This window comes from Colias croceus, chromosome 23 (genome assembly GCF_905220415.1).
Source record: "Colias croceus chromosome 23, ilColCroc2.1".
Taxonomy (NCBI): Eukaryota; Metazoa; Arthropoda; class Insecta; order Lepidoptera; family Pieridae; genus Colias; species Colias croceus.
The window spans coordinates 241,563-258,474 of NC_059559.1; positions in this window are offsets into that span (position 1 = coordinate 241,563).

The window sequence follows — 16,912 nt, forward strand, 5'->3', positions numbered from 1 at the left end:
AAACTACACATCGACGCGCAATGAAATAAGAAAAAAAAAAAAAAATAATCAAACACCTACGTAATACGTACGGTAAACACACACGTTACTTTTCACCTTCAACTTGCAAAATAAAATATTATGTAACTAATCATCGCACACTACAACACGCTACCACACAGACACAGACACAGACAGGCAAACAAACATGCACCGCCCGCCCGCCCGCCCCACACCAGCGCACGCCGCCCGACCGACCGCCCGACGCCCGACTCCCGACTCCGACTCCGACGTTAATATTAATATTAATATATAATACGTCTGATATTTATATCATTCTGTTTACCCCCACTCTTCATCCCCACCACTTTCTTATATGTTTATTTATATACCTATATAATAATAAAAAGTATAAAAATATAGGTCACGTGATCTTAATGTATAAATGTAAGAACTGAGGCGATTTCTCGGCATTCGTGATATGACACTTGAACAGTGAACATCTTCCCCTATTCTACGCTGCTCTGATTCCTGTATGTCAAGAAGAATCTTCTTGTACTCGTATATACTGCGCATATATTAGCTGGATCCTCTTCAACAGAAACTAACAACAAGCAACAAGTTCATAAGCAATTTCATCGGGCAGTCGTCATAACGTTCACCAGTTCTTTTCAGAACTTATTTTACGTTTCCATATGTATGTTATATATCAGTATGAGCACATATCAACTTATTAATATGAAAAGTTCTTTTCAGAGCTAGAAATCCCATTAGCATTAGCATATAGTATGTACCTGCAGTTGTTATTTCATAGTGTGTTGTGCTAGATTTACAATTCGTAGGTACGCAAAAAATAGCGCGGAAAGACGTATAGGTATATTAAATATGTATATATATTCCTTGTTTTCTGTTATAAAATTTTAGTCGTTAAATTTATTTAATGCTTCTCAATACCAGATGGCATCAAATACAATTTACGACAGTTACCGACAATATATTATACATTTAAGTTTTATCTATCTAGCAATAGATGTACCTAGTGCATAAAGCTTGAATAACTAACTTATCTAACGCCAGTCAATACCAGATGGCAGCACATACGATATACGATATAATAAATTACCGACACAATATTTACACAAGGTTTCACTACCTACCAATAGATGTAGTACGTTAATTTGTATTACTATATATATATATCGAAAATTTTAAGTGCTGCCCTCCAGTATTCAGTAGTGAAAAATAAACTAAAAACTTCCATACTTAGTGAAACTTATTACGAATTGAATTGAATTGTGTCGTCGGTAAATATATATTATATATTTACCGACGACACAATTCAATTCGGTAAATATATATTATATATTTACCGACGACACAATTCAATTCAATTCGTAATAAGTTTCACTACCCGCCAACAGATGTAGTTCAACAAATTAAATAAGGCTAATTTATTTAACGCTAGTTAGTAACAGAGGGCAGCACATACGATAAACGATTTTACCGACATAAAATTCACATAAGCTTTCCCTACTCACCAACAGATGTAGTACATAAACTAAATTATTATAGAAGTTGTTGGTTTGTTCTTTATTGTTTGCTATTAATAATTGTTTGAACATATTATATACTGCTTGGTCTTGCAAAATGATTAACATATATTTTTCCATTATTAGTCTTTATACATCTTTTAACGTTTGTTCTTCAATAATAATTTACGTTTATTTAAAAAAAAATTATGCCGATTTATTGTTTCATTTGCAATTTTTAGTTATATGAATATACCTACATTTTGAAAAATATGTATGCACATGTTAACTCAAAATCTTGATGTTACATTTTATATGTAAAAATATTATGTCAATATAAAGTGATAACCTTCATCCATGCATGTAGCCGAGTTAAAATAAGTATATAAGGGATTTTAAATTAAACGATATGTGTTTCTTCTCTGAAAAAAGATTCATCGAGGAAGGATAGGTATATCATCACGCACGCTTAGACCGGAGCGGAGCCACGCGGGTGAAAACGCGAAGCGCAGCTAGTTTTGTATAAAGCCTCTTGCGAGCTTTGGTTAGTGACACAATTTTAATTAAATTATCTATCCATGATAACTGGCTAAATTTAAAAAAGAAACAAAACAAGTGTGAGAGTACGTTGGTAGAGTCGCAGGGTCATCAACTGACAGCCATGTCCAAAGCATAATAGTATGGAATAAGTATGGCATTCTAAAGAAGTTCACGATACCTACTCTGTTGTTTCTTATCTGATCAATATAATATTATGTTACGCTTAAAGACCAATAACTTTAATAGTTCCTCTCACGTTGCATAACGAAGAGCTCCGTTCTCAAATCACTAATGTATTTACATATGAATATTTATTCAGTTGAATAATATAGAGCAAAAATCACGGTCGTGTAACATTGAGTTTCAGTGTGTACCTGAGAACAGAAGTGAAAATATTCTGACGACTATTAAACAGCTTGGAAGGGTTGTATCGAGAGAAATAGTCGATCACGAGATTGTTGACTTCCACAGAGTTCAAAATCTGAATCAACAAACTGACAGACCGCGATCAATAGTAGTGAAATTGATTAGTCCTCGCGTACGAGACGAACTACTGGCAGCCGTTCGAACATTTAATAGAACCAATTCTCAGGAGAAGGTATATCTAGGTATATCAGGCAATAAGCCAATTTTTGTCACCGAGCATCTGTCCCCTATAAAGGGAGTAAGGGGAGTAAGGGGAGAACGGAAATAACACCTGAACCCGGCCCAATAGTCAACCTCACCTGCACGCGTCGGCAGTTCAACATGAAAGGCTGGCGGCGGCGCCCACTGGACGTCGCGGTGCTCCCTGCTAGACAACAGACGAGGCTCTGGCGACCGAGCAATGGCGGTATAACCATACTACCAGTCAGGCAACTGACTGAAGAGGCCGCAGCGGCCTTGAAGTCTAAATAACTTCTAAAATGTCTGGGGCAGAAGGCAACGGGAAACCACTGCTTCTATCTTCCCAAGAGAGTCAGCATGAAAGGTCCAAGAACAGGAAATAACATGTCTGGCGACCCGGCTGACCCCCGGCGCCATCTTCCCGGGAGAGGTGGTGTGAAATATGCTACCGGCCATGCGTTTGTTACTCGTCAGGCGCCGCATGGAAATTCAGCTACTGACGAAATGAATACACGAAAGTCACTCCGAGTACCTCACCGCATTGGAACGTGGAATGTACGCGGCCTAAACCAGCCAGGAAAACTCCAAATCGTGGAAAATGAAATGGAAAGGAAAAACGTTCAGCTGCTAGGAATCAGCGAAACACACTGGAACGGACAGGGTCATTTTACATCTGATCTAGGTAACGCCGTGTATTTTTCGGGACCCGAACACGGTAGCAGCAGAGGAGTGGCTTTCATCGTGCCCCAATCTCTAAACAAGTGTGTCTTAGGTTATGAGCCAGTCAGCGATCGGATAATAACACTCAAAATTAACGCGATACCATGCAAGCTCAACATCATCCAAGTATATGCCCCTACAGCACAATCGACTGAAGAGGAGGTAGAAGACTTCTACGATACGCTGACTGCGACATTAAAAAAACATCCAAAACGAGAAATCAGTATTATAGTAGGGGACTTCAATGCCAAAGTTGGCGACACAACAGATAATGATCACCTTAGTCGCGTAATGGGCAAACACGGCATCGGGGAACGCAATGACAGAGGCGAGCGTCTGATACAGTTCTGCTGTGAAGAGAATTTCACTATCACTAACACCTGCTTCAAACATCATGTCCGTAGATTATACACCTGGATATCTCCTGGAGATAGATGTAGAAATCAAATAGACTACATATTAATAGGGACGCGGTGGAGAAGCTCAGTGACAAACGCAATAACTGCCCCCGGTGCTGACTGCGGCTCTGATCACCAACTTCTTGTAGCAACAATCAAAGTGCGACTAAAAAGGATACAAAGGCATAAAGTAGCTCCGAATATGCAACGTCTAGACATCAATGGTTTTAAAGATTGTTTTGAGCAGAAAATGGGGGACCTACCTAAAGACATCGCAGACAGCGACACCCAATGGCAGTATCTCAAAAGAATGATAGAAGAAACAGCTAGGGATAACAGACTGGCGAAACCCATTATGAAACAATTCATAACACCAGAGACAGCTTTAGTTATTCAGGAGAGACGTGATCTTAAGGAGAACGGTATACGCTCAACTGAAGATCTGCAGCGATACGCAGAACTGAACCGTCAAGTTCAACGTCACTGCCGGAAAGACTACGAGAATCACCTTAATGAAATCTGTCTGGAAATTGAACAACACGCGATGAATAAGGAATCCAGATATCTTTTCCAGAAAATAAAAGACCTAACTGGATCGCGTAAGCCAAAAGTCTGTGCCATTGAAGACAAAGACGGGAGCCTACTCACTAACATGGACGAAGTGTTGGAACGCTGGAGAAACTACTGCGCAGAGTTATACACGGGAGAGTCCAATAACGTCAATGTTACATGGTCGGAAGAAGAACCTGATATCTTACCATCCGAAATTGAGCATGCCATCAAAGCTCTTAAGTGCAGGAAGTCACCAGGCAAGGACGCCATAACAGCTGAAATACTTCAAAATTTAGGTCAACGAGGTACGCATGCGATAACTGAAATTTGTAATACCATCTGGAAGACTGGAAGGTGGCCAAAAGACTGGACAGAATCGGTGTTCATACCTCTACATAAAAAAGGTTCTTCAAAAGATTGTGGTAATTACAGGACCATTGCATTGATATCTCATGCGAGTAAGATCCTCCTTCATGTAATTAACCGACGCCTAAACTACTTTTTAAGTCGCCAAATACCCGTAGAACAGGCTGGATTTGTGAAAGGTAGAGGAACACGGGAGCAGATACTTAACGTTCGACAAATTATCGAGAAGAGTAGAGAATTCAACAGCCCCGTGGTCCTCTGCTTTATTGACTACACAAAAGCCTTCGATTGCGTCCAATGGGACAAACTTTGGAGTGTGCTACTTGAAATGGGAACTCCAGATCACCTCGTTGCCCTTATTCAGAATCTGTACACTGAAAACCGCTCTTTCATCCGGATTGGTACGGAATGTTCCAGTATGTTCCAAACAAAGAAAGGCGTGAGACAAGGTTGTATTTTGTCCCCAGCACTTTTTAACATATACGGAGAGTACGTTATAAGAAAAACAATCGAAAACTGGAAGAAAGGTTTTCCCATAGGTGGTAAGAGACTATCGAATCTCAGATATGCCGACGACACCATTCTTCTCGCAACATCCGCAGAAGATATGAGAGAACTGTTCCATAGACTAGAGATAGAAAGTCAAAATATAGGGCTTACAGTAAATCGAGCGAAAACCAAGGTGATGGTAGTCGATCGAGCCGGAAAGCTATCAAATGTTACTCTCAACATTCCTGGCGTTGACACCGTCGATCGCTACATTTACCTGGGAGCCCAAATTTGCAATGACGGCAGCTGTGTCCCCGAAATAAAAAGGCGTATTGGGATGGCAAAAGATGCTATGACACGTCTGAACAACATTTGGAAGAAAAGAGGAATTGGTATCAGAACCAAGATAAGACTGGTACGAGCCCTAGTTTTCCCTATCTTCCTATATGGAGTTGAGACATGGACAATTCTGGCCCGAGAAAGACAAAGGATTGATGCATTCGAAATGTGGTGCTGGAGGCGAATGCTGAGAATACCTTGGACTGCGAGACGCACAAATGCATCAATCCTGACCCAGCTCCATATAAAAACCAGGTTATCCACCATATGCCAACAACGCATCTTGTCATACTTCGGCCACACGATACGCAGAGGCGATGAAAATCTAGAGAGATTGATAGTGGTTGGGAACACGGAGGGAAAAAGATCGCGTGGTCGTTCACCAACACGATGGACAGACCAAGTCAAGAACTCATCTGCCACTACTTTTTACACGGTCGTAAGAGACGCCATGGACAGAGACCGGTGGAGGCAAATCATCCGCTCCAGATGCAACCCTAATGCTGACCACGATCCTCAGACATGAGGGACCGACAAGAGAGAGAGATCTGTCCCCTGCGAATAAGAAACTGCATGCATCTACGCGAATAGCTATTAAGCACAAACAATACGATTGAATATGGGTTAGGAACGGTAAAATATTCGTCCGTAAAAACGTAGCATAATTATACAGGGTTTGTATTATTAGTTATTGTACCGATGGTGCGAATCGTACTTAAGTAACCGGACTCAATTAGTCAAGAATCGTGGATATACATCACGAGCTAATGTAATCCCAACGGGCCTGCCTCAGGGATCCCACCTGGGTCCCCCTTTTTTATTATTTGTAATTAATGATCTTGCCAATAGTCTAAAATGTAATTTTAAAATGTATGCGGATGATTTAAAATTGTATATATGCGAATTCAATGCGAAGACCATATTATTCTTATGCTATAAAAATAATTATACCAAATCAATCGTTTCGGTGAAGATTGGTGTGTCAGGAACAGAATGCTATTAAATGAAAATAAATGTTATTGCATGAACTTCACAAAAAAGAAGAACACGTTGCCTCTTTCATATATTTTAAAAAGTAGCAATCTTAAAGAAGTATACAGTATTAGTAGACAGTTCACTAAATTTCAAAGATCACATCGATCACATAATAAGTAAATCGTCCAGTCTTTCCGGATTCATTTCTAGGCAATTAAAATATTTTAAGGACCCTTGCGTTGTGATTCCTATTTACAATTGTAAAAAAGTGTTGGAATATAACAGTTGTGTTTGGTCTCCCAGCTATGCTGTCCATTCCAGTAGATTGGAGAGAATTCAGAAAAGATTTGTATATCAACTGTCCTACATTAATTATCAATGCAAAAAATTGTATCATACGAAAAAAGATTGAGTTTTTACAAAATGAGGTCTCTAACTGTGCGCCGTAAGTGTTTGGACATACTGTTTCTGTACAAACGGATACATGGCCTTTTGGATTGCCCTGAACTCCTTTCGCGCATTAAATAGAAGTTCCACGTCCTGCTAGCCGTTTGGAAAATAGGAAGTGCTTTAAATTATTACCCTAATAGCCGGGTTTACACGCACGTTCTTTACCGCGTGATTAGGAGTGCGCGGGATTGAACGCGGGAAAGCGCGCGCACGCAATCGCGAGGGATTGTTTTGTCACGTTTTTTTATGCACTTATTCTTTCGCGCGCGATTGTTCGTGCGTTTTTGAGGGAAGAGGAAAGATTGTGCGTGTAAACGATAATCGCGCGCGATTGAACGAAGGAAAGCGTGGCGCGTTGGAGTGTGCGAAAATTACGGAGGATTGTAGTCGCGCCATAGTGCAGTCGTACCTCGCTTTAAGTTTTCGAACACGGACTTGAACGCATGAAAGAATGAGCGTGTAAAACACGTAATTGTCGTACTAACGTAGGTCAAAATTCTCCTTTATACAGGTGCTGTTCGTGCTATAATGGTATTAGGTATAATTTCGATATTTTCTCGAGTTCTCTAGCCTCAGGCAGAATTAATAAAATTTACTCTGCGTTGAGTAAAAATTGTAGTACTTGAATTATGTTAGAAGTTTAAAGTTTAAAATTTAAAGTGTAGCATGTATATTGTCTGTTAGTTTATGTAGTTTCACTAAGCACGATGTGCTTGTGCAGTTTAGGAATTGCACCGCAAATGTTTGTTTTGGTAAATAGTTTTTAAGGCTATTTAAGTGTCAATTTCAATTTGTGAACCAAATAATTAAAAAAAATAAAATAACGCTACGTGAAAATATAACTCACAAGGGAAAGTAGAAAATTACTATGCGAATTTTTTTTTATGCCTGTTAAGAAAACGATATTCATGTTGTGGCTGACATGCTATTAAATGTTTTTTCGGTCTTTCTTTCTTTCTATTCAACCTCAATAGGTTGTGACAATGAAAAAAAGCCATGACGCGTTGTAAGTTAACACTCGTAGGTTAAACACTAAGCAGTAAGCACTAAAAACTAAGCACTAAGCAGATAATTTAAAGCACTAAAAACTAAGCACTAAACACTAAGCACTAAGCACTAAGCACTAAGCAGATAATTAAATTATGCGAGCATTAATAGCAAATAGCAAAATTGCATGGAGTCATTGAACAATAGCCATGTAACGATTTTACACTGATGTGTTATTTTAATCTTGTAAAGAATAGCAAAATCATGCCTTCATGAAAGTCATAGAAAAATAGCCATTTTTGTAAAAACGCAAAAAAGGAAGAAAGCACTAAGCAGTTAAAAAATTCAGGCACTCGCTAGCCGCTGTCGTGGCACGTTCTATTCACCGTGTTTCACTCTGCCTGATACTTGTCGTTTCGCTCCTTGTTCACCTATTTTAAACATCCATACATGCAATTCATAATCACGTCATGGCTTTTCTTTACCAGACTACATTGATTTACAAATAGTATACATAGTATGCCAGCCACGGCTCGAATAAAAAAAAACTATTCACAACGCGTTGATAGCAATTTTTACATACAATAAAATTTATCGGTCTTTGACTGTAACATCTATCTGTAAATGTGAGCTAGTTTATTGTGTATATATAAAAATGATCTTAATGTGGTTTGCCTTAATAATAATAATAATGCGGGCGTAGGGATGTGACGACCCCATCGCCCACGGTTGGGATATCTATTGTTTACGTGATAATAGATATTCCACCCGTGCAATCAGTCAACCCGCAGGACACCTTGTGGCGGGGTGTCGGGGAGTAGCGACCCCGCGGGAACCGAGTGCTCCCGGGGGGGAGACCCCTGCTTGCCTTCACCGGCCGGTCGGAGTGAAGCCTGACGAGGACAGGACCCCCACCTCTGGCTTGCCTTAACCGGCCGGCCAGAGTGGAGTCGCGAGAGCTTTTAGCTCGAAGGGTGGATGCGAAGCGTAAGTGGCGAGTGGGCACGTGATGCTGGACCCTCAGGGAGCGCGTGATCGGAGTTTAAAGTCCAGGGACGCCTCTCCACCCTTAGCTGCTCACAATATGTTGCCCCCTTGTCGCACTATTGCAGCGACTTGTTTCGGGGGCCCATACAGTGAGAGGGCGAGTCACCACCTGCCAACATATTTTTACTTTCTTTTAGTAGAAAGGCAGGTGCCATAGTTTCCCATAGTCCCCAGTACCAGTCCATTTAGCATCCCAATCCATAGCCCAATTATTAAATTTCCATACCCTGCAATAGTCCTACATCGGCCGCGGACTGCCTAGGGCTGTATTTCTATAGTGCAGTCATGGGCAGGCTGCGGCTGGTGTCCCACAACACATTAAAAGTCTCGAAAGGGCCTCTGCGTGTTGGATCCGTGTCCCCACGTAAGCCTTCCAAAGATCCGGGTACCGTCCTTCTGGTGGTACCCGAGTATTATGGAGAAGAGAAACATAATAATAATGCTGCTTATTAAAATGTATACATCATAGTAAATTAAAATAACTTACCCCTGTTTATGAAATAGCATCCGCTACCAGCCACAGCCTCACTAACAATTAATATCACACACACAAAAACTTTTTGTAAAACAGTAAGCACAGAACGAGTCCCACGCACGCCTCACAAGTCCCGACACGTCGAGCCCCGCGCTCGCCGCACGCCGCGCTCTCCAGAGAGAGCTGTGTCCCGCGCGGAACAAGTGAACGCACTACGCTGGCGAACATGGAACTTGCGATGCTCCCCGGTACCCGCGCCCCTCTCCCGTATCTGAAATTGGACGAATTTTGTGAATGAAAATATGTTCTTATAATAAAATATTATTCGTAATGCACCGAACTCTACATTTAGGTTTAAAGAAAAATATTGTTAAAAAATATTATTAATAAATATTGTACACCAAAACTAATAAACAGATTCATGTAACTGATGGTCTGGTTAATCGCCTTTAATTTTTACTGAAAATAAACGTAGAGCACTTATAGGGGCGATTTTTCAATCCTTAGTTAAAATTTATCCATCCCATATAGTATTACACAATACATATATAAAAATTTCCTCTGTAAAATGTCAAAAGATAGGCAACGAAACTGTTGTATACTTTATATGAAGTGTAAATTTTAACCAAGGATTGAAAAATCGCCTTAAAGTGTATCTAGCTTGTATAACAATGCACTCGGCTTGCAAAAAGACGGCGCTAATATATGTATTTTGTGTATCATTCCATTTATAATGCTCTTAGCTATTAGAACAAAATTACTTATACAACTAAAGTTCTTTCATTGAAATGCAAGGGTTTTTTTGTTTCATCTCGAATATTAACTTTTATAATAGTAACAACTTATTTAACTACATATCGATAAGAACCTTATAGGAAACCAAATTTAGGTTTTCTTCGGCCTATTTAGTAGATGGTTTATGTAGAGTTTATACAAATAAAATCAATAAATGAGGATCGTTTTGTAATGGTGATTGCTGTCAAATCGCCCTCGTTTTCAAAGAGAAACCCGCATAGTTATCGTTCCAGTGGAATTTCCGGGATAAAACCTATTCTATATGTTAATACCAGTTACCCTATATATGTATGCTAAATTTCATTGTAATCAGTTCACTAGTATTTGCGTGAAAGAGTAACAAACATACATACACATATATTACCTCTACATACACATACATACTCACAGACTTTCGTATTTATACCTAATATTCCGAACCTCCCGCTCCTATTAAATTATATACTAAAACCTTCCTCGGGAATCTATTAAAAAAAACTGCATCAAAATCCATTGCCTAATTTTAAAGATTTAAGCACACATAAGGACCAAGGGACAGAGATAGCGACTTTGTCTTAGATACTAGTGATACATAAATAATTTATAATTAATAGCAGGAGGTAGGATGCAGCACGTGCACCGATTACACAATTAGAGAATGTTACAAATAAATAGTTCTACGATTCATTATTATCAGTCCTTTTTGCGCAAATTTTAATCCCTATGTCGGTTTGTTCAAAGCCGGGTAAAAAGCGAGTGATCTTTTTATTATTGGGATAATCCTATAAAATATAAATAAAAGTTATACATTTCGTAAAATTATTTTACTACACGCACGTGCAACGATCACTAAAGAAATAAGTTAAACAATAGATTATTATGCGGAAGATTATGGTAGTCGGTCGGTCTTTTGTTCTACAAAGGGATTTAACATTTTATTGCCGATGTAATAAACATTGCGCCCGCCAATTTTTAGACTCCTGTTTGTATCACTAAATAGTATAAAACAAAACCGTTTTCTTTGTCCCTGTATCCCTATGTATACTTAAATCTTTAAAACTACGCAACGGATTTGAAGTTAAACTTCTTTAGGCAAAATGAATAATACTCAGTAAAGCTTTCTAATAGCAAACGAATTTTAAAATCGAAAGAGTCGAGTTTGAGTTTATTCATTACATACAATAATACAAATTATACACTTTGTAATATTGATTGAGAAGTGTTGTAGACGTGCCAAAAAAGTGAATTGGTTTAAAAACCAATTAGATTAAAATCTACGTATAAATAAATAAAACAATTTGATTAAATGCTTAAAATAACTCTCACAAGAACAAATCTCTGTTGTCTATTAAAAAAATAAGAAATAAAAACACGCTTCAATATCATACTCAAAAGTTTATTTGTGACACAATTAAACATTTTCAAATTTTATTTGACTGTATCTATTTGAAGCTTAGATTTGAAGTTACAAGCACATTGTATATTTTTTAGTTAATTCAAGTTTGTGTACGAACAGGCACTTACTAATACAGGCACACAGGGTTTCTATTTGATCTATTATGAGTTTATATTACAAAATCAAAATCTTTGTTGATACGCTGTGCACAATTTAATATTTGCTCTTACTTATTTTCAACAAATTAATTTCATTGATAACACTAAACTTGAGAACCTCAAACAAATCAAGGGTTTATTGAACGAATTTGCACCGCGCTGGTTTAAGCTTGCTGCTTACTGCTTTCCATTCAAACTAGTGCGCTAATGTTAAAACTTACTGAATATAAAGTAAAAAATAGCAACTTACGTCTTCCTAAATCCCAGAGGAATGTAATTTTAACTTATTCAAGGCAAAATTCAATTAGCTCTAGTTTTAGTAAAATGCCAAAACAAAATGGCGGCTCGTGAAATCTATCACGATTCTAACAAGCGGGAGTATTCCGACTTGGAGACAGTTTTAAGAACGAATACTTAATCTATAGAAAATGTTCTGATTTCTAATGATTTAAGAATATAATATTATAATAATAATTTTTAAATATAATAATTTTATTAATATAATATTATGTGAAATTATATAATACGTGAATTCTCACGACTCTTATTTTTTTAAGTTGCACGTTAAGTTGCGGTATTTTAATACAGAAAAGCTCACACAAAGAAAGTTGTTGAAATGTCGCCTTAAAATGGCAGCTGTTCAGGAATTCGGAAACTGCTTAACAACTACAATTTAAATATTTAGAACTCTACATTTTGCTTCATTATCTTTTGAACTTATAATCTCAAAATAATTAATATAAAATGGTATTTGTTATAAGATTTAAAAAAAATGTTGGAAGAGTTTAGCTACTTTGTGTTAATCGATAAAAATAATTCAAGTAATAAGTTGCAGGGAAAAAGGTACAATTAAGGTTTTGTTTAACGAGCAAGAATAATACGTGGGAAACTCGGCGCATGTGAGTTTATTAAAATAAAACTTACCGTTGTCACATTTGAAAAACAACCACTTCCAATCACTGCTCAAATAGAACATTATATATCACACAAAGGAACACTGTGTGCACAGCACGAGCCCCGCGCTCGCCGCATGAGTCCCGACACGCCGCGCTCTCCAGAGAGAGCTCTGTGTCCCGCGCGGAACAAGTGAACGCACTACGCTGGCGAACATGCAACTTGCAATGCGCCCCGCTACCCGCGCATAAACGTGTTTTATGATAACTGTATTTTTACTTGTTTATTGCGATGGTAAATATTTTGCAAAAACAATTGTTTAGCTAATATTAATTTAGAAATAACTAGCTTTCCGCCCGCGGCTTCGCTCGCTTTGTCTAAAACTTAATAAATTATATGCAAAGACCTTTCTCTCGAATCACTCTATCTATTAAAAAAACCGCTTTAAAATCCGTTTCGTAGTTAAAAGATTTAAGCATACAAAGGGACACAGGAACAGAGAAAGCGACTTTGTTTTATATATATTTGAGCCATTGATCATTTTAAGGTATTTTATTGTGTATTTATATAATATCTAACACTCTCCCACTGTTCGCAAAATAAAATTAAGGTGCACATTATTTTTTTCTCTTCCTATGCTACATAAACACACTTTCATAATTATATGTATCATTTAATACTGAATCATTGCATCTGTACAGTCACGTGGTCTCCTCTGAAAATCAGTGCAGCAATACATTTTAAATAATGGTTGCTGCTTTGCTGACGGGGAGTCCTTTTTGCCTCCATTACTATCTTTTTTTTCTGTTTTGTGTATTAATTACTAAGAGTTACATGGTGGCATAAAAACGATTTCTATTTCTATTTCTATTTCTATTTCTATTATACTATGTAGTAATGGTGTACCAATACAATTTGTCGGTTTTACAAGTTCAGTAGATATTTAACATCTGATTAAAACTTTTGTTGAACGTAAGCAACAAGCAATCATCTAATAATGTGATATTACAAATCTTAACATAATCATATCCACTTAAACATAACATCCCTATAGGAAATATTTATATTATCTAATCTCCAAACGGTTATTCATTACTATTTTATATGTAGTGTTACGATTCTAATGCGTCTCTCTCTAAGTATACAACATGTTTCAAAGAAAATTGAATTGAAATTTATTATAATTTTGATGGAAAATTGAATATTATTAAATTTGTGCATATAGGAATAGGAGTACTTATATATTATGTAAAATTAAAAATATGTTTCACATGATTTTAAAAGAACATTACAGAGTTTTTATCATCATTTTTCTGTAGCAACTGATTTCTACACCGCGACCGGTGGTAAATGGACTAACTATAAACTAAATTGAATAAATAAAAGTTTGAGCTGGCTGTAAGATAGAAAAAAACTGCCGATAGTGCCGATACTCAGTAAAGCTTTCTAATGGTAAACTAATTTAACAATCGATAGAGTAGAGTTTGAGTTTATTCATTACATAAAAAAAATACATATCTTTTCACTTTGTAATCTTGATTGAGAAGTGTTGTAGACGTGACAAAATAATGAATTGGTATTTCATCTACGTATGTATAAAAATTTATTAAATGCTTAAAATAACTATGGGTGATACTATATGAGCGGTTTTCCCGCCGCGGGATTCCGCTTCTGAACCGCACTAGTCACAATTTAATATGAAAGTTGTTATCACAAGAGCAAAGCTCTGTTGTCTATTAAAAAATAAGCAATAAAAACACGCTTCAATATCATAATCAAAAGTTTATTTGTGACACAATTAAACAATTTAAAATTTTACTTGACTATCTATCTGAAGTTACAAGCGCATTGTTATATTTTAGTAAATTCTAGTTTGTGTACGAACGGGCACTTCTGGGTTTCTATTAGATCAATTATCACTACATAGTATAAAACAAAGTAGCTTTCTCTGTCCATATGTCTTTATGTATGCTTAAATCTTTAAAACTACGCAACCGATTTTGATCCGGTTTTTTTAATAGATAAGAGTGATGCAACAGGAAGGTTTTAGTGTATAATTTATTAGGTTTAATACAAAGCGGGCGAAACCGCGGGCGGAAAGCTAGTAAGTTTATGTAACAAAATCAAAATCTTTGTTGTCTCGCTGTGCTCAATTTTATATTTGCCCATATTTAATCTAGACGTTAATTTTTAACAGATTTATTTTATTCAATACGCTTAACTTGAGAACCTTATAGAGCAAATCAAGGGTTTCTTGACCGAATTTGCACCGCGCTGGTTTAGGCTTGCTGCTTACTGCTTTCCATTCAAACTACTTAGTGCGCTAGTGTTAAAACTTAATATAAAGTAAAGAATGGCAACTTACGTCTTCCTAAATCCCAGAGGAATACAATTTTAACTTATTCAAGGCAAATTCAATTAGCTCTAGTTTTACGTCGATTATAAAAACGTTCACTCGTGCAAGGTAAAATGCCAAAACAAAATGGTAGCTCGTTAAGTAAAGCGAAGAAGCGGGAGCATTCCTAATTGGAGACAGTTTTAATAATGAATGATTAATCTATAAGAATTATAATATGTTCTGTTTTCTAAAAAAAATAACTACTATTACTATTTTAATCGGAGAAACTCGCATATATAAAGTTGTTGAAATGTCGCCTTAAAATGGCGGCTGTTTCAGAATTCACTTACGGCTCATCTTTTCGCGATTTAAATAGTTAGAACTTTAAATCTAGCTTGAATATATTTTGAACTTATAATCTCAAAATAATTAACATAAAATGGTCTTTGTTATAAAGTTAATAAAATAAAAAATAAATTGTTGAAAAAGTTAAGCTATTCTGTAGTAATAGAGTTGATACAATGAAAAATTTTAGTTAAGCTATTCTGTGTTAATCGAAAAGAAAAATTTAACAAACAAGTTGGCTTATTTATGCCTAAAAGTATGATTGCAGGTAAAAAGATACAAATAATGTTTTGTTTAACGAGCAAGGATAATGTAAAACGCGCCGAATGTGAGTTTATTGAAATAACTTACCGGTGTTACTTCTTACAATACAACCACAACCAGCCACTGCTCCAATAGCACATTAAATCACACAATCTAAGTTACAAGCGCAATATAAAGTAAAAAATAGGAACTAACGTCTTCCTAAATCCCAGAAAAATATAAATAAATAAATATAAATATAACTTTAACTAATTCAAGGCAAAAAGTCAATTAGCTCTATCTGGGCAAGTAAGCCCTTTCGTTGATTATATCACTACTTACCAATCTCACCATCAGGTCGGATTACAGTCAATGCTTGACTATCTGATTAAATACATAAAGATAAAAATAAAACAACACGACTAGTTAAAACTTTATTCAAAATCTTATTAATTAACGTTATAAATGTACTCTATTTAGAATGCAATAATTTTTTAGTTTCACTTCGATTATAAAAACGTGCACTTGTGCAAGGTAAAATGCCAAAACAAAATGGCAGCTCGTGAAATCTATCACGATTCTAACAAGCGGGAGTGTTCCCAATTGGTGACAGTAATTTTTTAATAATAAAATAAATAAAAATAAAAAAATAAAAAATAAAAAAAAAATAAAAAAGCCTTTTTATTTCCTTAATTAAATATATAGTTTTACAAAAGTTTTACATTTATAGTGTTCAAGTAGATTATTTTAAGTTAAACAGTAAATACATAGCTTTTTATTTTATTTGTTCAAGTAAATTATTCTAAGTTAAACAGTAGTACATAGCTTTTTATATTATTTGTTCAAGTAAATTATTCTAAGTTAAACAGTAAATACATAGTTTTTTATATTATTTGTTCAAGTAAATTATTCTAAGTTAAACAGTAGTTCATAGTTTTTTATATTATATATTTATATAATATAATATAATATAAAAATTTTTTTTAATAACGAATACTTAATCTATAGAAATTATGTTCTGTTTTAACAACACATACACATCCATCCTCACAAACTTCCGCATTTATTATATTAGCAGGATTTCTAGCTTTCCGCTCGCGGCTTCGCCCAATTTATTCAAAACCAAAACAGCATCAAAATCCGTTGCGTAATTTTAAAGATTTAAACATACTTAAGGACAGATATAGCGACTTTGTTTATACTATGTAGTGATACTTAATTTAATCTATACATATAATAAATCTGTAGAAGGGTCAATTCTGTACATTGAAAATATTGAAAAAATAAATACCAGGGGGTGTTACTGGATCGA